The sequence below is a fragment of the Procambarus clarkii genome, chromosome 44 (genome assembly GCF_040958095.1).
Source record: "Procambarus clarkii isolate CNS0578487 chromosome 44, FALCON_Pclarkii_2.0, whole genome shotgun sequence".
Taxonomy (NCBI): domain Eukaryota; kingdom Metazoa; phylum Arthropoda; class Malacostraca; order Decapoda; family Cambaridae; genus Procambarus; species Procambarus clarkii.
In genome coordinates this window covers 6,020,468-6,046,611 of record NC_091193.1, presented here as the reverse complement: position 1 = coordinate 6,046,611, position 26,144 = coordinate 6,020,468, and the positions used below count along the sequence as shown (strand labels likewise).

The window sequence follows — 26,144 nt, the reverse complement described above, 5'->3', positions numbered from 1 at the left end:
CTTGTTTCTTTTACTTTTTTTATTAGATGTGACAAGCATTCATAACAAGTTAAGGGTCATTAGCAACATTATGGATCAAATAATATTGAATGGGTCAGTTGTTCAATTTTGCTCAGCCTGCCTTGCTCATCGATGTGTAAAATATTTATTTATTAACCCTTAACATGCTAATTTTGAAAAAAAAAAAATTATTTTTTCTTCCTAACCTGTTAATTTGGTTTCACTGATCACGGGAAAAATAATGAAAAAATCATAAGTGGCATATATTGCCTGCTATAGGGCGGGGAAGTCTGGCAAATTATAGTCACTGACTCAGCGTGTGTCCAAGGCGGTCTGTTGCTCGCCAGCTGTCAGGCCGGAGTTGCCACAAAGAGATAATTACCTAATTATTTCAATGTCTCTGATTGATTTTTCATAGTTTTTCTGGGGGGAGCCCCGTCGGCTCCCCGGAGCTATCCCAGGCTGATATGCTAATGTCAGACTTTGGCATCAGTCATGTGTATGGAGTTCTTAGGCCTACCGGGGACCACGGCCAGAACCGGGCCCCCTCAGAGAGGCAAGGGGAGCAATGGCCTATAGAAGCCCCCGTGTAGTTGGAAGCATTCTATGTCTGCCATCGACCGGAACAGGCACCCAGAAAGGTAAGCGCCCCAAAACAAACCCCTATTCTGGTTAAAATTGCTACCAAAAACCGAACTAGTGGATAGAACTCCCCAACCGAAAACAAGCAAACTAGTGTGACGGCACACACTGCCGCGCCGCTGTCTGCGCAGCTCCCCCCTCCCCGGGAGGGGGAAGGGGGAGCCCCAGACCCCCCGCGCCGGCTACCCACACCTCAGTTCTTGAGGCTGATGCTATAGGCGATGGTCGTGTGCTCTGGCTCCGGTGTCGCTACTGCACTGTGCTTTGCGTGTGGTGTTAGTTTTGTGGGTGCGAGAGCCAGGAGTTATCTTCAGTACTCGGGCTGCATGCGCCTAGGGCTGCCTTCCCTAGGTGCCCTGTAAGTACTGCCCTTGGGGCTTGGGGCCACCTTCCTTCAGGTGTTGGTGACGGACCTCGAGGCTGGGGAGGGGCTGACTTGGGGGCCTTGGGCCCCGCTGGACCCCGCCTGGGTTTTTCTTCCCACTGAGCGGGGCTTATTGTTACAAGGAGTGGGGTTTTCTTTCCCCCCCTCTCCGTACGAGTTGGATTTGGTGTCAGCCCCTCCCCGGGTTCGGTTCCGTGTTCCCCCGGGTACATCGGTTCCGTCATTCCGGAGGTTTTCGGCTTATCGCATCCAACCTGGTGTGGTGCGAGCGGCCTTTGCAGCTTACCTCCTGCGTGATCCGGATTATGCCTCGGACATGGATCCGTCCACGTTCAGGTTTGGGACTTCGTTCCCTTTCTGGCTCCGTTACAAGGTTCCGGAGTCGTCCTGGCTAGCAGACTGCCCCTTGTTTGGTCTGGATTCCTGGCATTCCTTCTGTCATTCCCGCACGCTGGAGTGGCGGGAAGCTTCCACGGTGCTTCAGGTTTTCCTGGGGGGCGAACTTGAGTACCTGAATGAGTGCTTGTTTGCCCCTGCCCTTCCCCGCGATGTGGGCGTTATTCAGCTCCATGTGCAGGTTCCCTCCCTTTCGGCGGTGCTCGTTGCGGAGGACTTGCGCGCCCGGGGCCTTTTGTGTTCGGCCTTGCGGTTCTTTTCCCTCCTGGAGCTGTCTTCGGATTGGCTCGTGGAGGATGTGGGGACACTTGGGTCCGTCCCGGGGTCCGGCACCTTGTCCTCGGCTGCGCGTTCGTCGGCTGCCTTGTTGAAGCTGTTCACGCTGATTTTGCGAGATGAGGTTTCCCTGTTCTATGCTTCCCATCTCGCGTGTCGGCAGGCGGTGCTGGGTTCCTCCGTGGAATATGCTTGGGCTCTGGCTCTTAGGCGTTCTTCACCTTTTTGTCCTCTCCTGTTTGGGGAGTCGGCCGTGGCGCAGTTTATTCAGGCTGCGTCGGCGGCTTGTCGTCCGATGTCGGACTTGTTGGTTTTCCGGGGGTCCCGGGGTGGGTCTTCCTGGAAAGGTCGTGCCAGGGCTCGGGGTTCCTCTCGTCGTGGTAGGCCTCTGGTGTCAGGTTTGGGATTGGCTCCTCCTGCGGACCCTCCCTCGTCTGGTCGGCGCGGTGTTCGCGCTGTGCGGGGTTCTGGGTCTCGTAAGGGTCGCCGGCCCTTTCGCGGTTTGCCCCCTTGACGGGGCGGTGGGGGGGCGGCTTGCGCTGTTCGCCCGCGCCTGGTCCCACGATTCGTGGGCCTTTCGGGTCGTGTCTCGTGGCCTGCAGTGGCGTTGGGTGGCCCCTCCCCCCTTTGGTGGGTCGGGGCTGGCAGGGCAGGTTTCTTCCCCTGCGCTCTGTCGAGTCGTCTTGGAGTGGGTACGCTTGGGCGTCGTCGAAACGACGTCGTCCCTCAGATGGGTTTCCCGTTTGTTTCCGGTTCTGAAACGGGACTGCGCGGACCTGCGGTTCATTCTGGACTTGTCCCGTCTGAACCCCTGGGTTCATTGCCCCTCCTTTCGGATGACTACGCTGTCTCAGGTTCGGCTCCTCTTGGAGCCGGGAGCTTGGATGGTGTCCCTGGACCTCCGGGACGCTTATTGGCATGTCCCGATTCATCCGCGGTTCAGGGACTGGCTCGGTTTTTGTTGTGGGGCGTCTGAGTTACCGCTTTCGTTGTCTCGCGTTCGGGTTGAACCTGGCGCCTCGCGTGTTCACGCGCCTTACACGGGTTGTGGTGGCTCGTTTGCGTCTCCTAGGTGTTCGGGTGTTGGCCTACCTCAACGACTGGCTGGTTTGGGCTCCCAGCCAGTCAGCTTGCTTGCTAGCCAGGGATTTGGTTCTTTCCCAGCTCGCCGAGTTCGGGTTCTTGGTGAACTGGAGGAAGTCCCATCTGGTTCCCTCTCAGGTTCGGACTTGGCTGGGTCTCGTGTGGGACTCTCGAACCGCCTCCTTGTCTCTCCCTCCGGAGTCTCTCCTGCGGCTGCGGTCCCGCCTTCGTCTGTTTCTGGAGGGCCCTCGGGTCACCCGGCGGCTGCTCGAGGGGCTGTGCGGGAGCCTGAACTTCGCGATGGTGGTCTACCCGCCGGGTCGGGTTTGGCTTCGACGGCTGTTCTGGTTCCTTCGGGGTTCCCCCTTCCGCCTCTCTCGCGATCGCAGAGTTCGACCCCCGAGGGCCTTGCGTCGGTTGCTGCGTCACCGGCTTCCTCTTCGGGTTTTTCGGGGTTCAGTGCCTTGGCGCCTACCCGAGCCCTCGCTCGATGTGTACACGGATGCGTCGTCTCTCGGCTGGGGTTTTGTGACCAGTGCTCACTAGGCCGGCCAGGGGCGTTGGGATCCGTCCTTCCGTCGAGCTCACAGCACGGTGCGGGAGTTCGCGGCAGTGTGGTTTGCTCTGGGGAGGATTCGGGTGGCCCGCGGATCGACGATTCGGCTCCATTCGGACTGCTCTCCGGTGGTTCATTGCCTGAACCGCGGGGGTTCGATGCGGTCCTTGTCTCTTTGGGGTTGGTCGCTTCGGGTGACTCGTCTGCTGAGTTCTCGGGGTTTGGCTCTCCTGGCGGTTCACGTACGGGGCGTGTCCAACGTCTTGGCCGACGCCCTGTCTCGCTTCGTTCCCCTCTCTACGGAGTGGACGGTCGACGACGAGTCCTTCCGTTGGCTTTGCCAGACGTTCGGGCGCCCCGAAGTGGACCTCTTCGCGTCGGCGTGGTCGCGGCGTCTTCCCGTTTATGCGGCGCCCTTCCCCGATTGCGAGGCCGTCGGGGTCGATGCCTTTCGGCTAGACTGGTCGAGATGGGGGTTCCTGTACCTCTTTCCCCCGGTTCGGCTGTTGCTCCAGGTCCTGACTCGCTTAGAGACTTACCGGGGGAGAGTTGTCCTTCTGGCCCCTTGGTGGCCGGCCCAGCCTTGGTTTCAGGCGCTGGTTGCTCAGTGTCCGAACCCGAGGGTTTTCCCGTGGCTCCACCTCTTTCAGCAGATCGGGCCGGTACGTCACGTGGCTGGTTCGATCTTCTCCTCGAGTCTTCGCGTATGGTTTTTTTGACTCGAGTCTATCATCATCTTTATGGTGAACAGGTGGCCTCCTTGTTGGTGTCCCACCTGAGGGCTTCTTCTCGGCGGCAGTATGAAGTTTCCTGGCGGTCCTTCCGTTTCTTTTTGCGTCTTCGTCGTGTTAGCTCCTTGTCTGTTCGGGTGGTCTTGTCCTTCCTCTCGTGGTTGTTTCAGGACCGTCATCTTATGCCTAACACTGTCGCTTCGTATCGTGCGGCGCTGGCGGAGCCGCTTCAGCTTGCTTTCGGTATCAATGTTACGTCTGCGCCGTTTCGCAAGCTGTCTCGTGCATTGTTTCCCCTCCGGCCTGCTCATGCGTCGCCTGAGCCGTCCTGATCTTTGGACAGAGTGCTCGCTTTCCTTTTATCTCCTCGTTTCGTTGTGGCCCCTTCGGTCCAGGATTGTTTTTCCAAGGCACTTTTCTTGTTGGCTTTGGCCTCTGGGGGTCGGGTAGGGGAGCTTCATGCTCTCCTCTGGCGCAGGGGTTTCTGCTCTTTTGGTCGTGGTGATTGTTTTGTTCGTTTGCAGCCGTCTCCTTCTTTTCTGGCGAAGAATGAGACTGCTGCGTTCCGGAGGGGTCCATGGGTGGTTGATGCTTGGTTGGTCAGGCCGGGGGTGCATCATGTTTTGTGTCCGTTTGCGGCGCTTCGCCGTTATTTGCGCGCCACAGCTTCTGTGTCCGGGGACGCGCTGTGGGTTGATCCGCTTTCCCTTCTTCCCTGTTCGCGGGTTCGGGTCTCTCAGGTCGTCCGCAGGGTTATTAGGTCCAGCCAGCCTGCGGTCTATCCCCGTGCCCATGACGTTCGTAAGTTCGCGGCTCTTGCTGCCGTCTTTGGGAATATGTCTTTGTCTGATATTCGGGCGCATGGATTTTGGCGGTCGGACAGGGTCCTGGCTGCTCGTTACCTTGTGAATGTCCCTGGGCCTCGTCGGGCCTGTGTTGCTTTGGGTCGGCGGTTGCAGCCAGTTGTCTTGGCTTCGAGTTGAGGAGTGAGCGACGACCGCCTCCCGGGTAAGTCCCTCTTTTTCTGTCTGTGGGTAGTTAGCTCCGGGGAGCCGACGGGGCTCCCCCCAGAAAACCAGCGTTGAATGTAATGAAACGCCATTTTCTGGGTGAGTTCCGGAGGCTCCCCGGCATCCCTCCCTCCCTCCGGTCGGCAGTTTTTCACGTTTTTGACATCCAGCCTCAAGAACTGAGGTGTGGGTAGCCGGCGCGGGGGGTCTGGGGCTCCCCCTTCCCCCTCCCGGGGAGGGGGGAGCTGCGCAGACAGCGGCGCAGCAGTGTGTGACGTCACACTAGTTTGCTTGTTTTCGGTTGGGGAGTTCTATCCACTAGTTCGGTTTTTGGTAGCAATTTTAACCAGAATAGGGGTTTGTTTTGGGGCGCTTACCTTTCTGGGTGCCTGTTCCGGTCGATGGCAGACATAGAATGCTTCCAACTACACGGGGGCTTCTATAGGCCATTGCTTCCCTTGCCTCTCTGAGGGGGCCCGGTTCTGGCCGTGGTCCCCGGTAGGCCTAAGAACTCCATACACATGACTGATGCCAAAGTCTGACATTAGCATATCAGCCTGGGATAGCTCCGGAGAGCCTCCGGGACTCACCCAGAAAATGGCGTTTCATTACATTCAACGCTGGTTTTTTGCTGTAATATTATTCAATAGTGTGTAGTTTGATATATTTATATAATAAAATGAGTGAATCATTGCTGTACTCAAAAATATGGTGTGCATATTGTTGATTCAATTATGTTCATCAATCAGTGAACAAATACTTTGTCGGTTATTACATTATAAGCACAGGTTATATATAAGTATCTGCATGTTTTGTTCACTATAACGAACCACTAAGTAGCTATTATGAGTCAAAAAGTAACGAGGAGTGACCGCCGCGTACTAGCCAGCCACTCCCGCCCTCCCTCAAATCATCTGACTCACCCACATTCTCCTCCCAGAATACTGTTTTTGCTATAATTCACTATATACAGACGTTATATATAAGTATCTACATGTTTTGTTCACCATAACTGTACATCTAAGCTTGTATGGTGAGTAAGGCACAAAGACGTAGGACCTCACACAGTCAGCTGATGGCTGTCGCCCTCAAGGCCAGACACACTAATATTTCTCCTCCAACAATACTGTGTTATTTCGCAATATACACACACATTATATATAAATATCTACCTGTTTTATTCACCATACTTGTACAAATAAACTGGTATGGTGCCCAAAGACCATCGTGGTAACCAGTAAACAACACCGTCGCCTGCACGGTGGCATTGTGCAGACGACGCCACCGCCCTCACCAAAATGGCGGCTCCCAACTTTCTCTTGCTGTTTATACCCTCTTTGCACACGTTATATATATAAGTATCTACATTTGTGTTCACCATAACGAACCACTAAGCTGGTATGCTGAGTGCAGTCAATAAAAGATGGCCACACACAGTCAGAAGACATTGCCACCATCTTCCCTCCCACAGCATTACTCCTCCCTCCATGGCGCGCAGCGCTAAATATCACCACAATCCTGCTATTATCAGAACCTTGTCAGTTTTATCACAGTCAGGGGTCTTCTGTAATAATATCATCGCTACATAATAGCATGAACAAGTATATTTTGGCATTTTTAGGCGATGCTGTGGTCACAAGCCGAACAGCAGTGCTGTTAGCTCATGCTGCGTGCGTCAGGCTTGGTTGCTCATTCAATACTGAGGCTAATAACACCCGGGAGTTTGGCCCACGATTTTTTTTTTAAATGGTGTCTGTTTACAAGAGCCCTGATGAAGGTGTGGTGAACCCCGTGTATCCGCGGGTCGTTTAAATCTTGTGTAGTACTCCAACACGTCATATGACGTGATGCACAGTTGACTGGAACAACGTCCAACACGTCATTTGACGTGATGCGCACTTTAAGGGTTAATGCAAAACTGTATATTTTTAATGTCAAAATGTTCAGAAAAGAATGTCCTTTAATATGAATGCAAAAATTGGGTATGTGAATTGTGGATTTGAATTGCATTGCTGGGTTTATGCAGTGCAATCCTGAGTATATGTATGTTTATAAACATTTCAACATTCTTTGTATTTTCAGTGGGGAGTCCCTACGGCTCCCTAGAGCTTATTGGGCTAATGTATGTTATATTAGACCGGGACATTAGCTAAGGAGTTCAGACCTACCAGGGACCAGCGCCAGAACCTGGCCCCTTCAGAGAGGTTTTAGGGAGCAATGGCACTGGAAAACCCCTTTGTTGGTGGGGTTTTCCTTATCTGCCATTGACTGGGGTTTGCATCCAGAAAGGTAGGCATAACAAAACAAACCCCACATGGTAAAAAACTAAAACAAAAAACAAACAGAGAGGTAGAAACTCCCTACAATCACAAGGAAACAAGCAAACATCACACTTTACTGCTGTGCCGATCGTCCGCGCAGCCCTCCTCGCCCCGAGAGTGGGAGGGGGGGAGCCCCGGACCTACCGCGCCGGCTACCAAGCTTCAGCTCGTAAGTTAATGTCAACCGGGATACACGCTTCTCTGGCCTCAGTTTCCTAGGCGGTGTTTGCCTTGTGTAGCGTTCACTGCCGTGTGTTGTGTTGTGCGGTGGCCAGGAGTACCTCATCAGTGCCAGGGCTGCATAGCTTAGTGGCTGACTTCCCTGATCATCCCTTGGGCGTTCGGGAACCATTTCCGTAGAGGTTCTTGCTGCTCAGCATTTGCCTCGCCCTTGGGGCCAGCTGGGGCTGGGGGCCCTTGTTTGGCCCTGGGTAGGGATTAGTATTGTGCTGGTTAGGGCGTCGAGGTGTTGCACAGCCTGCCACCTAAGCGGTGACCGGTTCCTGTTGCCTCTGGAGATGGAGTACTTTTGCAGGGTTTTTCTTTTTTTTTTCTTTTCATGCCTGGTGGGGGTCTGCCTAGTGTGGCTATAGTTCCACTGGTAGTGTTTGGTGGCCCTCTGCTAGGCCCCCGTGATTGTACACGTCGCAGGGGTTTTCAGTGTTATCCTCTACCCTCGTGTTATTTTTGGGTTTCTTAACCGGTTACCAACACCTTGCCCGGGCTTCCGGGCAAGGTGTTGGTGGGCAAGGTGGCTTCCTCCCCCAAGGGAGGGGGGAGGAAGGAGCTGGCACTGAGTGCCTAGGCCGACCAGCTTCAGTTCTTTTCTGATGTGCTACAAACGGTTGTGTTGTTCTGGCTCTGGTTTCCCGTTTTTTTTGGTGTTCTCTTGCCTTTCAGTAGTGTTTACACGAGAGCCTTTGTGTGCCAGGATTTTTTTTTGTGTGCTTGGGCTGAACATGCTCGTTTTTTTTTTACCCCATGTTCTCAGTGAGTTCTGCCCTTGCGTGTTCAGGGTTTTCTTCCCCTGGGGCATTCTTGGTGTACTCCCCCTTACAGAGGCCTCCTCACTTGGGGGTGGTCTTCTTCCTTAAGGTAATTACCTAAGTGTAATTACGTAAGTGTAGTTACAGGATGAGAGCTACGCTCGTGGTGTCCCGTCTTCCCAGCACTCTTTGTCATATAACGCTAAGGTAAGCCAGGAGACTTGGACTTTCTGTCTTGCCTGGGGTTTGGGGATGCTTTCGGCTAGTGGGACACACTGCAGTTGCCCAGCCTGCACTTTCCACAGGTGTTTATTGGCACGCCGATGTTTCTCCAAGGCTGCTCCTATGCTGCAGTCTAGTCTTAGGGGTTTTTTCTTTTTGTTTTATTTTGTAGTTTTCCTTGTGGTCTTTCCTTTCTCTGTATTAGGCCTAGCCTAGAGTGTGTGCAGTAGAACTCCCTTGCTGTCCCTTGAATTTTCCTTAGACTTTGGGTGGTCTGGTTGCCTGCATTGGCAGGATTTACTGGAGTTGTGACCTCACACACTCAAGCGACCTCGCTTGAGGTCGCTTGAGCGCGACGTCAAGCGTAGTTGCTTGAGGTCGCAACCCCGGTAAATCCTGTCAATACAGGACTCATTCACCCTGCAGACCCCTGGAAACCCCTGCGGACTCAAGGGTACCTTGGATACCTCTTCCAAGCCCACTCTTGCCCTGTGCGAATTTGAGGGTTGTTGTCCCCGGTACCACTTGGGGACATTCATTAACACCAAGAGTCAGGTGGAACTTGTTCCCCTAATGAGCTCATGATCTTCTTCTTCTTCTTCGCAATATGTGCAGTTTGCATGAAGGTTATATCCTCCTGAAGACTGCACGAGTAGTAATGTAGAAAGATGTGTATATGACAATGCACAACAAAACATCAACAGTCACAACGTGCCCAAGTCAAGAAGATACCAGTACCGCAGGAAACTTACCAAGAAGGCAGCAGTACTGCAGGTCTCAAGACAAGGAAGAAACAGATGGCTGCAACAGATGCCCCAATGCAACCCAAGGCCAGAGGGAACCTGGAACGTTTACGAGACAGGGTTGTTTTTTCTTTCTCTCTTCGCTTTTCTTGGACTGGTCTCTCTCTTGCCTAATACTGTCGCTTCTTATTGTGTGGCATTGGCGGAGCTGCTGATGTTTGTGTTTGGTGTGAATGTCACTTCCGCTCCATTCTGCAAAATTTCTCATGGGTTTTTTCACCTCTGGTCAGCTCATGCTCCACCTGTGCTTTTTTGGTCTTTTGACCTGGTTCTTTCCTCTCAGTCTTCTCCTCCTTGTCGGTTTGAGTTTCCATTTGGAAATCCTTGTTTTTGTTGGCTTTGACCTTTGGGTGTAGGGTTGGGGGAGCTTCATGCTCCTCTCCGGTGCCAGGGGTTCTGTTCGTTTGGCCCTGGGGGTTGTTTTGTTCGTTTGCAGCCATCTCCTTCTTTTCTGGCGAAGAATATGACAGCAGTCTTCCAGAGGGGTCCATTGGTTGTAGATGCTAGGTTGATTAGGCCGGGGGTGCATCATGTGCTGTGTCCAGAGGCGGCTTTATGTCCCTACCTGCAAGCCACCGGTTCTGTAACAGTGGACATGCTCTGGGTGGATCTGGTTTCCCTGGTTCCCTGTTCCAGGGTTCGTGTGTCTCAGGTTGTCTGCAGTGTCATCAAGTTTAACCAGCCTGGGGTCTACCCTCTTGCCCATGATGAGAGGAAGTATGCTGCTCTTGCAGTTGTCTTTGGGAATATGTCTTAGGTTGACATTCGGGCATGGGGTTTTGGAGGTTGAACAGGGTCCTGGCCGCCAGATATCTCGTGAACATTCCAGGTCCTCTCTGGCTTGGCGTTGCATTGGGGCGTCTGTTGCGGCCATCTGTTTCTTCCTGGTAAGCAGACATGCAGTACTGCTGCTTTCCTGTATTTTCTTATCTTAATGTAATTAGCTTTAGGAAGCCAATGGGGCACCTCACAGAAAACCAGCATTGAATGTAGTGAAACACCATTTTCTGGGCGAGCCCCGGAGTCTCCCTGACACCTTCTCTCCCTCCCTCCAGGCGATGGTTTTCATCATTCAAGAACTGACATTGTGGGCTGCCAGCTCACCTGAGCTGGCTTCCCCCTTAAGGAGGAAAAGTGCTAGTTGCATGAAGTGTTTGCTTGTTTGTTTTCTTTCTGGGGAAGTTCTTTTGCTGTTTCCGGACGTAGGTAGCAATTTTCACCAGACTGTATGTTGTTTTGTTTCGCCTATCTTTCTAGGTGCCTTCCCTGATTGATATGATATACAGTATGTATGTCATATGTATGTAAAGTATGACATACTTTAAATGTAAAGAGTTCATATGCCATTGCTTCCTATGCCTCTCTGAGGGGGGGCCAGGTTATGGCTCGTGGTCCCTGGTAGGCAAAGGACTCCTATAACTGATGACAACCACACACTAATAAAGCACTCTAGGGAGCCTCCGGGGTTCTCCCAGAAAAAGCCTTTCATTACATTCAACAGTAGTTATTTATTTCCTTTGCTTCTGGCTGCTGGTGGTGGAGCTTCATGCTCTCCTCTAGCACTGGGAGTTTTGTTTTCTTGGGGGAGCCCCTACGGTTCCCCGGAACTATCCATGGCTGATATGGATACCCTAACTATTTTGCATCAGTCGATGTGGGTGGAGTTCTAGGCCTACTGGAGACCACGAGCCAGAACCTGGCCCCCTCAGAGAGGCACAGGGGAGCAATGGCCCATAGAAATGCACATGTGATTTGGAGCATTCTATATCTACCATCGACCGGGACAGGCACCCAGAAAGGTAAGCGCCACAAAACAAACCCCTATTCTGGTTAAACAACAAAAATCGACAAACGAGTGGACAGAACTCCCCCAGGAAAACGAACTAACAAGCATGACGTCACGTGAGCCGCGCCGCATGTCTGCGCAGCTCCTCCCCTCCCCGGGAGGGGGAAGGGGGAGCCCCAGACCCCCGCGCCGGCGATCCCCGCCCCAGTTCCTCGGCTGATGGGGTCATGCACTGTCGTGTGGCTCCAGCTCCAGTCTTGTCTCAGTGCTGTGACTTGTTTGCAGTGCTGCTCTTACGGTGGTCGTGTGAGCTGGGAGTAGTATTCTCAGGTACTCGGGCTGCATGTGCTTAGGATCACCTTCCCTGAGTGCCCTGTAAGTACCGCCCTTGGGGCTTGGGGTTGCCTTCCACAAGTCACCTTTGGTCTACCTCTGTTGGCTTTTCGCTGCTTGGCGTTTGGCCGCCCCAAGGGTTTGGGGGTTTCACTCCCTTGTTTACCTTGGGGTAAGTGGTAGTTATCGCACTGGTGGGGCGCAGGGTACTGCGTAGCTACTTTTCACCTATGACAGCGGCCGGCTCTGTTCCCTCTGGGTACGTTGTCCACTTGTGTGGTTTTTTCTTTTATATTTGTTTTTGCCTGGTAGGGGGGTCTGCCTTGTGTTCCCCCCCCCCCCCTTATATTAGGGTCGTTTGTATGGTGGCACCCCCTGCTTCGCCCTCACGGGTGGACACGTCCCGTGGGTTCAGCTTTAGCAGTTTGCTTGGTAGTTTGGGGCGCCGGTTAGCAGTGCCCTGCCTGGGATAACCCTTAGCAGACCCAGTCTAGGGGCCCTGGGAAACCCCCCGGGGGCTCTCGGGTCCGGTAGTGGAGACCCTTGCGTCCCCTCTCGCTTTGTGCGAGTTGAGGGTTGCTCTGTCCCTTTGTCTCAGGGTGACTCTCCTTGTTTTTGCCTCCGTCATGCTGCCTGTTGGGTCAGTGACACATTCGACCCTTGAGTCCTGCGAGCTTTGTTGCTTGTTCGTGACTCCATTCACCCAGTCTGCTGATGAATTCCCGTGGGTGCAGGCAGCTCGCGCGTTGCAGGGTAGGATGTTGCAACGCGCTCAGGTTGGTCGCTTCCCCGGACGCCCCGATGCTGCCCCGCTTGTGTAGGGACCCAGACTTGGGTGGTTTTGGTCGCTTCGGCCTTGGTTCCTTCCACGCCCCCCCTTGTTTTTCCCCCTCCTGCTTCCGGCCCCTACGCATCTGCAGGCTTCGGGGTCGGGGCGGGGTTAGAGGTTCTGAGACTTGGGCAGTTTCGGGGGTTGCCCCGTCCGGGGTAGCTTTCGAGTCTGTTCCTCCGGCCAATGTTCCGGGGTTTTGACCAGTGGACCCCCTTCTCTTTCAGCTCTCTCGGCTGCCCCGGCTTTTTCTTGTGAGGCCGGGGCTTTGGAGGTCGACTCGGCCCCGGGGCCTGGTGCAGAGGCTCCTGGGGTTGGGGAGGAGCGGCCTTGGGGGCCTTGGGCTCCATTGCGCCCCGCCTGGATTTCCGTCCTTCTGAGCTGGGCTTACTGTTACGAGGAGTGGGGTTTTCTTTCCCCCCTCTGCGTACGATTTGGGCTTGGGTTCTGCTCCTCCTCGGGTTTGGTTCCGTGTCCCTGTGGTTTCTTCGGTTCCGTCTTCAGGAGGTTTTTAGCTACCCGCATCTCTTCGCCTGCGGTGCGGTTGGCCTTTGCGGCTTCCTCCTGCGTGTCCCGGAGTTTGCCTTCATACTGGTTCCTTCTGTTCTGGACAGTTTGGGCTCCTTGTAGCCGTTTGGGCTCCTTGTAGCCGTTTGGGCTCCTTGTCGCCGTTTGGGCTCTTTGTAGCCGTTTGGGCTCCTTGTAGCCGTTTGGGTTCCTTGTCGCCGTTTGGGCTCCTTGTCGCCGTTTTGCTCCTTTGTAGCCGTTTGGGCTCCTTTGTAGCCGTTTGGGCCCCTTTGTGGCTGTTTGGGCTCCTTTGTGGCCGTTTGGGCTCCTTTGTGGCCGTTTGGGCTCCTTTGTGGCCGTTTGGGCTCCTTTGTGGCCGTTTGGGATCCTTGTAGCCGGTTGGGCTACTTCTCGCCTTGTTGGGCTACTTCTCGCCTGGTTGGGCTATTTCGCGCCTGGTTGGGCTACTTCTCGCCTGGTTGGGCTACTTCTCAGCTGGTTGGGCTACTTTCTTTCGCGTCCTGCGCATGCGCCGTGGGAGTTTGTTTTGGTTCCGGGCGGTGTGCACACGTGTTCTGCTCCAATTCTCTCGGGGGGCTTCGCCTCTCGCTCTTTTCTTAGTCCAATCCGTGCCCCATTGGTTTGGGGGTGTTCTGGGGTGCCACTGTGGGGAAATCATGAGGTTTTTCCCTGCGTTCTAGAGTGGGGAGCCTCCTTTGCTGCTCCCCTCCTCTCCAGTATGGGCGCACTGGCCGCCTCCGGCGGATACGGACTCGAACGCTTGCGTCATGGCCCTTCAGGGCCTATGTTCTGCAGGTGAGTTTGTGCGGTTTTGGCGTCTCCTTCATCCTGACGCTGTTTTTGTTTTTGGGAGTAGGAATGGGTGTACATTCGTACTTGAGAATGTGGACCGTATCACCCGAGGTGCCTACTGCAGGGCTATTAGCCCGTACTGGGCAGCTCTTGTTCTCTCCACCTGATTTCTTCCTCGGTTCACGGGTGTCTGCAGGTGGCCTCTTGTCCCTTCCGAGGCGGGTCCTGCCTGTACTCCTCCTGCCCCTCTCCTATGCTTGTCTAACCTTGCTTGAGTTCGGGGCCCCGCCTCCACCTTGTTCCTCAGTGCAACGGTGGGGGTGCCTGTTTGGTAGTAAGTTTTCCTGTGTCGGAGGTTTTGTGTTCGCCTCCTTGTGCTTGCAGGTTGGGTTCTGGCTCTTTGTTTCCGCCTTTTCCCTGTCGTTTGCCTGTCGGGCGGATTCTGTGCTTCTTGGGCACTCTCATCTCTGCTCTTGGGGCTGTGTATGGGGTCAGCCCATGTTGGGCTGCCTAATGTGTTCCTTTGATTGCCAGTTACACTGCACACGTTTCTTCTACCGTCCCTGTGGCTCAATTGGGTGCTCGGTTTCCGCCTGTGGGAGCTGGTCGGCCGAGCGGATAGCACACTGGACTTGTGATCCTGTGGTCCCGGGGTCGATCTCGGGCGCCGGCGAGAAACAATGGGCAGAGTTTCTTTCACTCTATGCCCCTGTTACCTAGCAGTAAAATAGGTACCTGGGTGTTAGTCAGCTGTCACGGGCTGCTTCCTGGGGGTGGAGGCCTGGTCGAGGACCGGGCCGCGGGGACACTAAAGCCCCGAAATCATCTCAAGATAACCTCAAGATAACCTGTGTCCCCTTGTGTGCCACTCGTGTACGTTTTATCTATCTTCTCTGTCGCTTCCTCGTGGAGTGTGGTGACGTTTTGCTGCGTTTTGGTACTGCAGCTGCGTGTCGGGGTTGGTTGTGGCGTTATGTTCGGCCTTTCCGTGCTCCCTCTGGGGCTCTCCTTCCTTGCCAGTCTTGCTGTGCCGGGCCTGGTTTTTCCATGTTCCTTGGCTTCACTGTCTTGTCCTCGCCTCATTGTGCTGGCTGGGGATGAGCTTGGGGTCTTCGTCTCGCCCCTCGCCTATCCTCCGGTTTCGGTTCAAGTTCCAGAGCCTAGTGGGCTCCATTCCTTCGTGTTTTTCACGGCTGCCCCGGGGTTTTTCTTGACGCTGGGGTTTTGATGGGACAGCTCAGCCTCGGGGCCTTCAGGGTGGGTTCCCGGGGCTGGGGTGGGGCTCACGTGAGGGGGCCTCAGGCCCTGTTGGTCCCCACCGGGGTGTTTCTAACCCTCTGGGGGGGACTTGCAGTTTTGTGGTGTGGGGGTTTTCTGTTCCCCCTCTCTGCACGTGCTTTGTGGGCGTCAGCCCCTCCCTGGGCTTGGTTTCCTTGTCCGTTGTACCCGTTGTTTCCGTCCTGTCGGTGGGTGCTTTTCTACGATCTTCGCCCCTTTTTCCGGGACGGGCCTTCTTCCGTCATGTCCCCCTCTTCTTGGGGTTTCTGCATGACTTATGGTCTCGGGTGCGACAGGGTTTTTGTGCCTTCGTCCTTTGTGTTTGCTTCTTTTTGTTCTCGAAGGTTCGGGACTGTTTTGCTCCTTCCCATTTTCTAGTGCGTCTGTCGTCATTCGGTTGAGCTTCCCTCCGGTTCTTTCTAGGGCTTGTGGGTCCTCTTCCCAGCAGCTTCTGGATGTTGGCCTTTTTGTTCTTTTGTGAATATCTCTTCTCTTCACACTGTCTCGGCACTACTAGTTTTCCTGGGAGCGATTTTGCTCCTCCTAATGAGTCTTTTTCGCTCCTGCCCTTCTGTGGGATGTTGGTGCGGGGCGGCTCCTTATGCGAGTTCCTTCCCTGTCAGCTGCACTTGTGGGGGTGGTCTTGCACACTTGTGGCATTTTGGTTTTGGTCCTGCGTTTTCTTTTCCCTCCTGGGGCTGTCATAGGATTGGCTTGCGGAGGATGTAGAGGCGCTTGGGGCCGTTCCTGGGTCTGGCACCTTGGTTTCTGCTACTAGCTTTCAGTATCGATATTCCTTCTGCGCCGTTTCGCAGGTTGTATCGTGCGTTGTTACACCTCCGGCCTGCTTATGCACTGCCTGTGTCGTCCTGGTCTTTGGACAGGGTGCTCTCCTGTTTTTCTTCTCCTTGCTGGTTGTGGCTCCTTGGGGTCAGGTTTGCTTTGCCTCGGTTTTCTTTTTGTGTTGGCATTCGCCTCTGGGGGCCATGTGGCAGAGCTTCTTGCTCTTCTCAGGCGCAGTGGTTTTTGGCTCCTATGGTCGTGATCATAGGTTTTCTTCGTCTGCGGCCGTTCTCCCTTTTTTCTGGCGAATGATATACCTTGGGTTGTTGTCTCGACTTCGTGTTGTGGAGTGATTCTCCGACCGCCTCCCAGGTATGTCCCCTTGTTTTTTAGGTAGTCTTTGGTGAGGTAGCTCCGGGGAGCCATAGGGGCTCTCCCCAGAAAACCAGCGTTGAATGTAATGAAACGCCATTTTCTGGGTGAGTCCCGGAGGCTCCCCGGCACCCTCCCGCCCTCCGGTCGGCGGGGTTTTTTCACAGTTTTGATATCCAGCCTCAGAACTGGGGCGGGGATCGCCGGCGCGGGGGTCTGGGGCTCCCCCTTCCCCCTCCCAGGGAGGGGGGAGCTGTGCAGACATGCGGCGCGGCTCGCGTGATGTCATGCTTGTTAGTTCGTTTTCCTGGGGGAGTTCTGTCCACTCGTTTGTCGATTTTTGTTGTTTAACCAGAATAGGGGTTTGTTTTGTGGCGCTTACCTTTCTGGGTGCCTGTCCCGGTCGATGGCAGATATAGAATGCTCCAAATCACATGTGCATTTCTATGGGCCATTGCTCCCTGTGCCTCTCTGAGGGGTCCAGGTTCTGGCTCGTGGTCCCCGGTAGGCCTAGAACTCCACCCACATCGACTGATGCAAAATAGTTAGGGTATCCATATCAGCCATGGATAGCACCAGGAAGCCTCCGGGACTCATCCAGAAAATGGCGTTTCATTACATTCAACGCTGGTTTTTTGGTCCTGGGGGGGTCATTTTGTTCATTTACAGCCTACTCCTTGTTTTCTGGTGAAGGAGACAACAGGCTTCCAGAGTGGATCCTTTGGTTGTGGAAGCTTGGTACATTCAGCTGGGGATGCATCATGTGCTCTTTCTGGTGATGGCTTTACACAGCTGCCCATGAGCCACCAATTCTGTTTCGGTGTACTCGTTGTGGGTTGATCCAGTTTCTCTGGTTCTGTGCTGCAGGGTTCGTGTTTCTCACGTTGTTTATAGGGTCATTAAAGCTAACCATCATGGGGTCTTCCCTAGTGCTTATGATGTTCGCAAGTATGTTGCCTTGTCAGCCATTTTTGGTAATATGTCTTGGGCAGATGTTAGTGTATGAGGGGTTTTGGAGATCTAAAAGGGGTTTAGCCGCTCAGTATCTTGTGGACGTTCCTGGTCCTCTGTAGCCTTGTGTTGCATTGGGGCATCTGTCGTGGCCTTCGGTCACGTATTTGAGTTGATACTTGCAGTGCTCCTGCCTCCTGGGTAAGTTTCCAATTATTGTCTTTCTCTGTGGGAAGTTGAGCTCATAGGGCTCTTCACAGAAAACCAGCAATAAATGTAATGAAACGCCAATCCCTGGGTGAGCCCCAGAGGTTCCCTGCTACTCTTCTTTCCTGAGTCGGCGGTGTGTTTTTCAGTAAAAAAACTGAAGCCGGTTGGCCTGGGGCATTCTGTGCAGGCTCCACCCTCCCCACTCCCCCCAAGGAAGCGGGAGGAGGGAGGAAACTAATGGTGGGCAACTTTCACTAAGTTTTGTTATTACTTTTGCTACTGGGGGAGTTCTTTTGGCATTTTGGGGGCTTTGGTCAGGTGACCAAAGCCAGACCAGGAAGTGGTTTGTTTTGATTCACCTATCTTTCTGCGTGCCATTCCTGGTGTTGGCAGAGATTATATCCTTTAAATGTAAAGTGATCGTAGGCCATCGCTCCCTGTGCCTCTCTGAGGGAGCCACGTTCTGGCTAGTGGTTCCCAATAGGCTCAAAGAACTCTGAAACTGATGACACTAGATAGTATGGCACCTAATCAGTGATGATAGCTTCAGGACTCCTCGGGGCTCACCCAGAAACTAGCGTTTCATTACATTCAACACTGTTTTCTGAGGAAAGCCCCATCGGCTCCCCCCAGAAACGGAGGGTTCAAGGAGCTCCCTCCCCTCCCCCAGAGCCCCATCGGCTCCCCGGAGCTATCCAGGCTGAATGGATATGTATAGCTTTCTGGCATCAGTCAATGTGCTTCGAGTTCTTGCCTACCGGGGACCACGAGCCAGAACCTGGCCCCCTCAGAAGAGACACGAGGAGCAATGGCCTATAAAAACCTCCCCTGTGGTTGGGAGCATTCTATGTCTGCCATCAACCAGGACAGGCACCCAGAAAGGTAGGCGCCCCAAAACAAATCACTATTCTGGTAAAACTATTGCTATCGAAAGCCAAACAAGTGGACAGAACTCCCCAAACGAAAATTAGCAAACAAGCATGACATCATTATGTTGCCACGTCCCCATCTGTGCAACCCCCCCCCCCTCCCTAGGAGGGGGGGAAGGGGAAGCTCCAGACTCCTCGTGCCTGCTACCCAACACTAGTTCTTAGCTGATGGGTGTCAGGTGTGGTCGCATGCCTCTGGCTCCAGAATTCTTTGCTCTCAGTCCTGTGTCTGGTGACGTGGGATGTCACTCCTGGGGGTGAGTGAACCAGGAGTGATATTGAAAGGTACTCGGGTTGCATGCGCCTAGGGCTACCTTCCCTAGGTGCCTGGTAAGTACTGTCCTTGGTGCTTGGGGGCCACCTTCCACATGTCAACTTGAGGTCTGCCTCCGTGGTGCCTTTTACTGCTCGGTAATTGGCCGCCCTTGGGATCTGCTGAGGTTTTATTGCCCTTGTGAGTCCCTGGGTAGGAGGTGGTTGTCGTCACTGGTAAGGGTGCAGGGTACTACACAGCTTATCTTCTCACATTCTAGCGGCCGGCTCTGTTCCGCTCGGGCACATTGTTCTCTTGCGGGGTTTTTCTTTTGTTTTTGTTTTCTGCCTGGTGGGAGGGTCTCCCTGTTCCTCCCTGTACGGGTCCTGAGTTTTATTTTGTTGGTGGCATCTCCTGCTAGGCCCCACTGAGTGGACACGTCCCGGGGGTTCAGCTATTAGAGGTTTGTTCGGTAGACTTGGGCGCCAGTTCGCAGTACCCTGCCTGGGCTCTCCTTAGCGTGTTACCAAGGCTAAGAGCCCTGGGAAATCCCGCGGGGGCTATGTGGTCCAATGGATGTGACCCCTGAGTCCTCCCTCGCGTTTTGCGAGGTTGAAGGTTGCTCTATCCCCCTTGTCTCAGGGTGACACTCACTGGTTCTGCCTCCGCCATGCTGCCTGTTGGGTCGGGGATTCCTTTGACCCGGAGTCGTGCGATGTTTGTTGTCTGTTCATACTCCAGTTCACCAAGGCCTCTGATACTGATATGAGGGTGCCGGCGGCAGCCACGTTGCATGCTCAGTTTAGGTTGCTGTAATGCGCTCGTTTGATTGCGGCCCCGAATGCCCCGAGACTGCCCCGTTTTGGTTATACGGACCCGGACTTGGAGGTGGGGGTCGCTTCGGCCCTGGTTCCGTCTGCCCCTCCTAGTCCTTCTCCTTTGGTTGTACATTCAGTTCCTCCCCCCCCTTGCTTCCAGCTCCGAAGCGTCTGAGGGTTTCGGAGTTGGGGCAGAGTTTAGTTGGACTTGAGACTCGGGCAATCTCGGGGGAGTCCCCTTCTGGGGTTGCGGCAATGGCATTTGAGCCTGGTCCTCCTGCCGAAGCTTCTGGGTCTGACCAGTGGGCCCCCTTCATTCCAGCTTTTTCGGCTGCTCCTGCTTCTCCTTTAGGAGCGGGGGTTCTGGAGGACTGCTTGGCCCTGGGTCCCCTGGCTGGGGTTCCTGGGGATAGGGAGGGGTTGACTTGGGGGCCTTGGGCCCCGTTAGACCCCACTTGGGTTTTTCTGCTCTCTGAGTGGGGTTATCTTGAGGTTATCTTGAGATGATTTCGGGGCTTTAGTGTCCCCGCGGCCCGGTCCTAGACCAGGCCTCCACCCCCAGGAAGCAGCCCGTGACAGCTGACTAACTCCCAGGTACCTATTTACTGCTAGGTAACAGGGGCATTCAGGGTGAAAGAAACTTTGCCCATTTGTTTCTGCCTCGTGCGGGAATCGAACCCGCACCACAGAATTACGAGTCCTGCGCGCTATCCACCAGGCTACGAGGCCCCCCTAAGTGGTGGCCCCCCCCTAAGTGGTGGTGGCCCCCCCTAAGTGGTGGCCCCCCTAAGTGGGGCTTAGTGTTACCAGGTGAGGGGTTCTCTTTCGATCCCTCCTCGTACGAGTTGGATTTGATGTCTTTCCCTCCCAGGGCTTGGTTCTGTGATCCCGTGGGTTCCTCCATTAAGTCCCTCCAGATGTTTTCAGCCTTCCGCTTCCCGTTTAATGATTTGCGGTGGCCATTGCGGCATACCTCCTGCGCGGCCCGGATTATGCCTTCGTGATGGATTCGCGCTCCTTTGTGTACGGTTCTGCTTGTCTGTACTGGGTTTGTTATGAGGTTCCGGAGTCATCCTGGTTGGCAGACTGCCCTCTTTTCTGTGGGGAGCCCCTATGGCTCCCTGGAGCTTATTGGGCTAATGTATGCTATGTTAGACCAGGACATTAGCTATGGAGTTCAGACCTACCAGGGACCAGCGCCAGAACCTGGCCCCTTCAGAGAGTTTTCAGGGAGCAATGGCCCTGGAAAACCCCATTATGTTTGGGGGTTTTCCTTATCTGCCATCGACCGAGGTTAGGCACCCAGAAAGACAGGCATAACAAAACAAACCCCACATGGTAAGAAACTACAACAAAAAAACACAGAGAGGTAGAAACTCCCTACAATCCCAAGGAAACAATCAAACAATCAATTTACTGCCACACCAGTCGTCCGTGCAGCCATCCCCTCCCCTGGAGGGGGAGGGGGGGGGCCCGGACTTCACCACACCGGCTGCCTTCAGTTCGTAAGCTAGTGTCAACCGGCATAGACGCTTCTCTGGCCTCAAATTCCTGGGCGATGTTTGCCTCATGTGGCGTTCTCTGCTGTCTTTCTGTGGTGTGTAGTGGCCAGGAGTACTTCATCAGTGCCGGGGCTGCATGCGCTTAGGGGCTTCCTTCCCTAGGTGCCCTGTGAGTACTGCCCCTGCGTGTCAGGGTTATCTTTCCTGGGGCGTTTGGGAACCGCTCCCATAGGGGTTCTTGCTGCTCGGCATTTGCCTCGCCCTTGGGGTCAGCTGGGGCTTGGGGCCCTTGTTTGGCCTTGGGTAGGGAGTGGTATTGTGCTGGTTAAGGCGTCAAGGTGTTGTGCGGCCTGCCACCTAAGCAGCGACCGGTTTCTGTTGCCTCTGGGGACGGTGTACTTTTGCGGGATTTTTCTTTTGTTTTGTTTTTGTTTGCCTGGTGGAGGTTCTGCCTCATGGGTCTATAGTTCCCCTGACATTGTTTTGGTGGCCCTCTGCTTGGCCCCCGTTGCTTATACACGTCCCAGGGGTTTTCAGTGTTATCATCTACCCCTTGTTATGTTTGGGTTTCTTAACCGGTTAGAAACACCTTGCCCGGGCTTCCCGTAGTTGTTAACCCATGGGCCCTGGAAACCCTTGTCGGGGCTTGGAGACCCGTGGATGTGCCTCCCGAGTTCCAGCCTGCCTTGTGCGGGTTTAAAGAGTGCAGTGTGCCCTTGTCTCTAGGTGACAGTCACCTGTTTTGCCTCAGTCATGCTGCCTGTTGGGTCAATGACACCTTTGACCCGGAGTCTTGCGAGTCATGTTCTCTGCTTGTGCTCCAGTTTTACTCTGAGGATATTCCTGTCAGGGTACAGGCAGCATCAGCGTTGCATGTTAGGTTTAGGTTATTGCAACGCGCTAGGTTGGTTTCCCACCCGGATGCCCCGAGGCTGCCCCGTTTTGGTTTTAGGGATCCTGACTTGGGGGTGTTAGATGCTTTGTCATTACTCCTGCTGCGCCCCCTAGTCCTTTCTCTGTGGTTTTTCCTGCACCTCCCTCCCTGTGTCCGGCTCCAAAATGTCTGAGGGTTTCGGTCTCGGCACAGGGTTTAGTTGGTGATGAAACTCGGGCTGCCTTGGGGGCTGCCCCGTCCGGGTCGGGGACGGAGGCATTTGAGCTGGTTCCTCCTGCCGAGGCTTCTGGGTCCCACCAGCACACCCCCTTCTTGTCTGCCTTTCCCTTGGACTCTGCCTTTTCTTCAGGGGTAGAGGGTTTGGAGGATGGCTCTGCCCCGAGTCTCGACGTGGGAGATCCTGGGGCTGGGGAGGAGTCAACCTGGGGGCCTTGGGCCCCCTTTGACCCCGCTTGGTGCTTTTGCCTTCCTCGCGGGGCTTATTGTTGCAGGGAGAGGGTTTTTCTTAACCCCCTTCCCTGTATGAGTATGATTTGGGTTCGGCTCCTCCCCGGGGTTTGGTTCTGGGCACCTTTGGGTACCTCGGATCCGTCTTTCCACAGGTTTTCTTCTTCCCGTATCTCCGCGACGGTGGCTCGGGAAGCACTTGCTGCATACCTCTTGCAAGACCCGGGTTATGCCTCTGCAATAGATCCGTTCTCGTTTGAGTTCGGTTCTTCTTCCCATTTTTGGGTGCGTTTGGAGGTTCCGGAGTCTTCCTGGCTGGCAGACTGCCCTTTCTTTTCGTTGGGGGCGTGGCATGGGTTCTGTCGTACCCGCACGCTTGATTGGCGGAAAACTTCTACTTTTATGCAGGTTTACCTGGGGGGGTGAGTTTGAGCACCTTAATGCGTGCTTATTCGCTCCCGTGCTTTCTTGGGATGTTGGCCTTTTCCAGCTTCACGTGCAGGTTCCTCAGCTTTCGGCTTCATTGGTTGCGGAGGAGTCGCGCATCCGTGGGCATTTGGCTTCGGTCTTACGTTTCTTTTTCCTTCTCGAGCTGTCTTCTGCTTGGCTTGAGGAGGATCATTTCTGTGGTAATCAGGTGGCTTCGTTGATGGTGTCCCACCTGAGAGCTTCGTCTCGGCGACAGTATGAAGTTTCCTGGCGTTCTTTTCGCCATTTTCTGGCTCTTCGTAGGTTGTCTTTTCTTTCGGATCAGGTTGCCTTGTCCTTTCTTTCTTGGCTTTTTCAGGACCGTCATTTGATGCCTAATACTGTCGCCTCGTATCGTGCGGCGCCGGCAGAGCTGCTCAAGCTAGCTTTTGGGGTGGACGTCACATCCGCCCCGTTTCGTAATCTTTCCCGTGCTATGTTTCACCTCCGGCCTGCCCATGTGCCTCCTGAGCCGTCCTGGTCCTTGGACAGGGTGCTCTCGTTTCATTCTTCTCCTCAGTTTGTTGTGGCCCATTCCATTTCGGATTGTTTGTCCAAGGCACTTTTCCTGTTGGCATTGGCCTCTGGGAGTCAGGTTGGGGAGCTTCATGCTCTCCTCCAGCACAGGGGTTTCTGCTCATGCTCGTTTGCTAATTTTCATTTGGGGAGTTCTGTTCTCTTGTTCGGCTTTCGGTAGCAATAGTTTTACCAGAATAGGGGGTTTGTTTTGGGGCGCCTACCTTTCTGGGTGCCTGTCCAGGTCGATGGCAGATATAGAATGCTCTGCTCGCAACCACAAGGGGATTTCTATAGGCCATTGCTCCTCGTGCCTCTTCTGAGGAGGCCAGGTTCTGGCTCGTGGTCCCGGTAGGCAAGAACTCCAAGCACATTTGACTGAGGCCAGAAAGCAATACATATACATTCAGCCTAAATAGCTTCGGGGAGCCTCCAGGCCTCACCCAGAAAATGGCGTTTCGTTACATTCAATGCTGGTTTTTTCTTCGGGGAAGCCTCTTCAGCTCCCTGAAGCTATCGGACTGATATTTGCCATATTAGTCTAGAGCATCAGTTACTGGAGTCTCTTGCCTACCTTGAACCATGAGCCAGAACCAGGTTCTCTCAGAGAGGAGCAAGGAGCAATGGCTTATGAACACTCCACTATTTGAGAGTATAGTCATGTCTGCCATTGACCAGGGGTATCACCCAGAAAGGTGGGTGAATCACTACATGTCCCAACTGGTAAAACATTGCAACCCAAAATCTCTCCTCAAGAGAAAACAACAAACAAGCAAATGTCACTCAACTAGTGTATCCCACTCGTTAGCGGGCCTCCCCTCTCCTGCCCAGTGGCCGAGTCTCTCTCTGGCCTCTGGCTGATTTGTGGTGTTTTCTGTGGAGAGCCCCTTAGGCTCCCCAGAGCTATACCAGTCTGATGTGTTTGGATTCAGTCTTGTGCATCCTTACCTCTTCTTGAGCTGTCCTCGGACTGACTTGAGGATGATATGGGGGTGGTGGGTGCCTGGCTTTTGTGTACAGCGCTGGCCTCGGCGGTTCTCTGGGGTGGTCGTTCTCGGCCTTCTTGGTAGGGTCATGCCAGGGCTTGGGGTTCTGCAGGTTGGGGGTGGGCCATTGATGCCAGTTTCTGAGCCGGCACTTCCTTTGGAGCCAGCATTGTCTGGTTGGCGCAATGATCGTTCTGCCCGTTGGCTGGCTTCTCGTAAGGGGCATCTGCCCTTTCGCGAGTTGCCCTGTTGATGGAGGGGGAGGCTCCCTCTGTCTGCTCATGCCTGGTCCCATGATTCGTGTGCTTTTCGGGTCGTATTCTCTGGCCTGTGGTGGCATTGGGCAGCTCCTCTTTCATTGTGGGGGTTCAGGGCTTGTGGGGCAGGCTTCTTCCTCTTCGCTCCATTGAGTCATCTCAACATGGGTGCGCTTGGGTGTGGTCGAAACGACCCCGTCCCTCAGTTGGGTTTTCCGCCATTTTCCGGTGCCAAAATGGGACTGTGCGGATCCAAGGTTCATTGTCCCATCTGAACCCCTGGATTCATTGCCCCTCCTTTTGGATGACCACTCTGTCTCAGGTGGCTCACCTGGCTTCAACAGAAGCCAGGTGCTCACGTGCTCGAGCAGTTGCACCTGGCAGGACTTATTGAGGTGGGGATGCCTATACCTCTTTACCTCTGTCCAGCTGTTGCTTTGGGTTCTAGCTCAGTTGGAGTTCTACTACAGGAGAGTAGTCCTCATGGCCCCATGGTGGCTAGCTCAGCTGGTCAGGTTTGGTGTCTGAACCTGGGTGTTTCCATGGCTCAGCCACTTCCAGCAGATCAAACCAGTTCGATACACTGCTGGTTCAGTCTTTTCCTCTGCTTTTCACGTCTGATCTTTTTGAGTGAAGTCTCGCTCAAATGATGGTGTCCAACCTTAGAGCTTTTTCACCTCTATCCTGCTCCTGCACCGGCTGAGCCATCCTGGTCCTTGGACAGGGTGCTCTCCTATCTCGATTCTCCTTGGTTTGAGGTGGCCATTCAGTTCAAGATTGTTTTTCCAAGGCTCTCTTTCTGTTGACATTAGCCTCTGGGGGATCATGTTGGTGAGCTTCATTCTCTCCTCAAGCGCAGAAATTTATACTCTTTTGGTCCTGGTAATCGGTTTGTTCAGTTGCAGCTTTCTTCTATTTTGGCAAAGAATGAGACGGCTGCTTTCTGGAGGGGTTCTTGGGTCATCAATGCTTGGTTGGTCAGGCAGGGGGTGCATCATGTGTTGTGTCCGGTTGCGGCTCTTCACCGATACCTTTGCGCCCCGGCTTCTGTGGCTGGGGATGCGCTTCGGGTTGATCCAGTTTCCCTCGTTCTCTGTTGCAGGGCTTTGGTCTCCCAGGCTGTCTACAGGGTTATTAAGTCTAGCCAGCCTGCAGTCTATTCTGGTTCCCCATGACGTTCAGAAGTTTGCTGCTTTGGCTGCCGTCTGATATTCGGGCACAGGGATTTTGGAGGTCGAACAGGGTCCTGGTCGCTTTTTATTTGGTCAACATTCCTGGTCTTGGGCATTTGTGTGTGGCTTTGGGTCGCAGGTTGCAACCAGTTGTCTTGATTTCGAGTTGATTGACGCATGGCGGCCGCCTCCTGGGTAAGTCCCTCTCTTCCTTATCTTTGGTTATGTAGCTCCAGGGAGCCGGAGGAACTCCCCACAGAAAACCAGCATTGAATGTAATGAAACGCCATTTTCTGGGTGAGCCCGGAGGCTCCCTGGCACCCATCCTCCCTCCGGTCGGCAGTTTTCTCATTGTTGTTGATGTTTAACTTCTGAACTGAGGTTGGGTAGCCACCGCAGTGGGTCCGGGGCTCCCCTTCCCTTCCTGGAGAAGGGGGGGGAGCTGCATGATGGAAGAGTGGCACCATGGTGTGATGTGATGTTTGCTTGTTTGCATGTTTCCAATATGCATACAATAGAACTCCCTCAATTCCTTGGGTGAATTGAGGGAGTTCTGCCTCTCTGTTCGGTTTTCATTTGCAATTTTCTTATCATGTGTGGTCTATTTTGTTATGCCTACCATTCTGGG

The 26,144-nt window shown here is 54.1% G+C and overlaps 1 protein-coding gene across 3 annotated transcripts in view; it reads left to right on the top strand.

Annotated features, from left to right (window-relative positions):
* The window catches only part of LOC123745438 (bumetanide-sensitive sodium-(potassium)-chloride cotransporter), a 389,884-nt gene that overhangs the window by 252,610 nt on the left and 111,130 nt on the right, over positions 1–26,144 (top strand). The window lies entirely within an intron of this gene.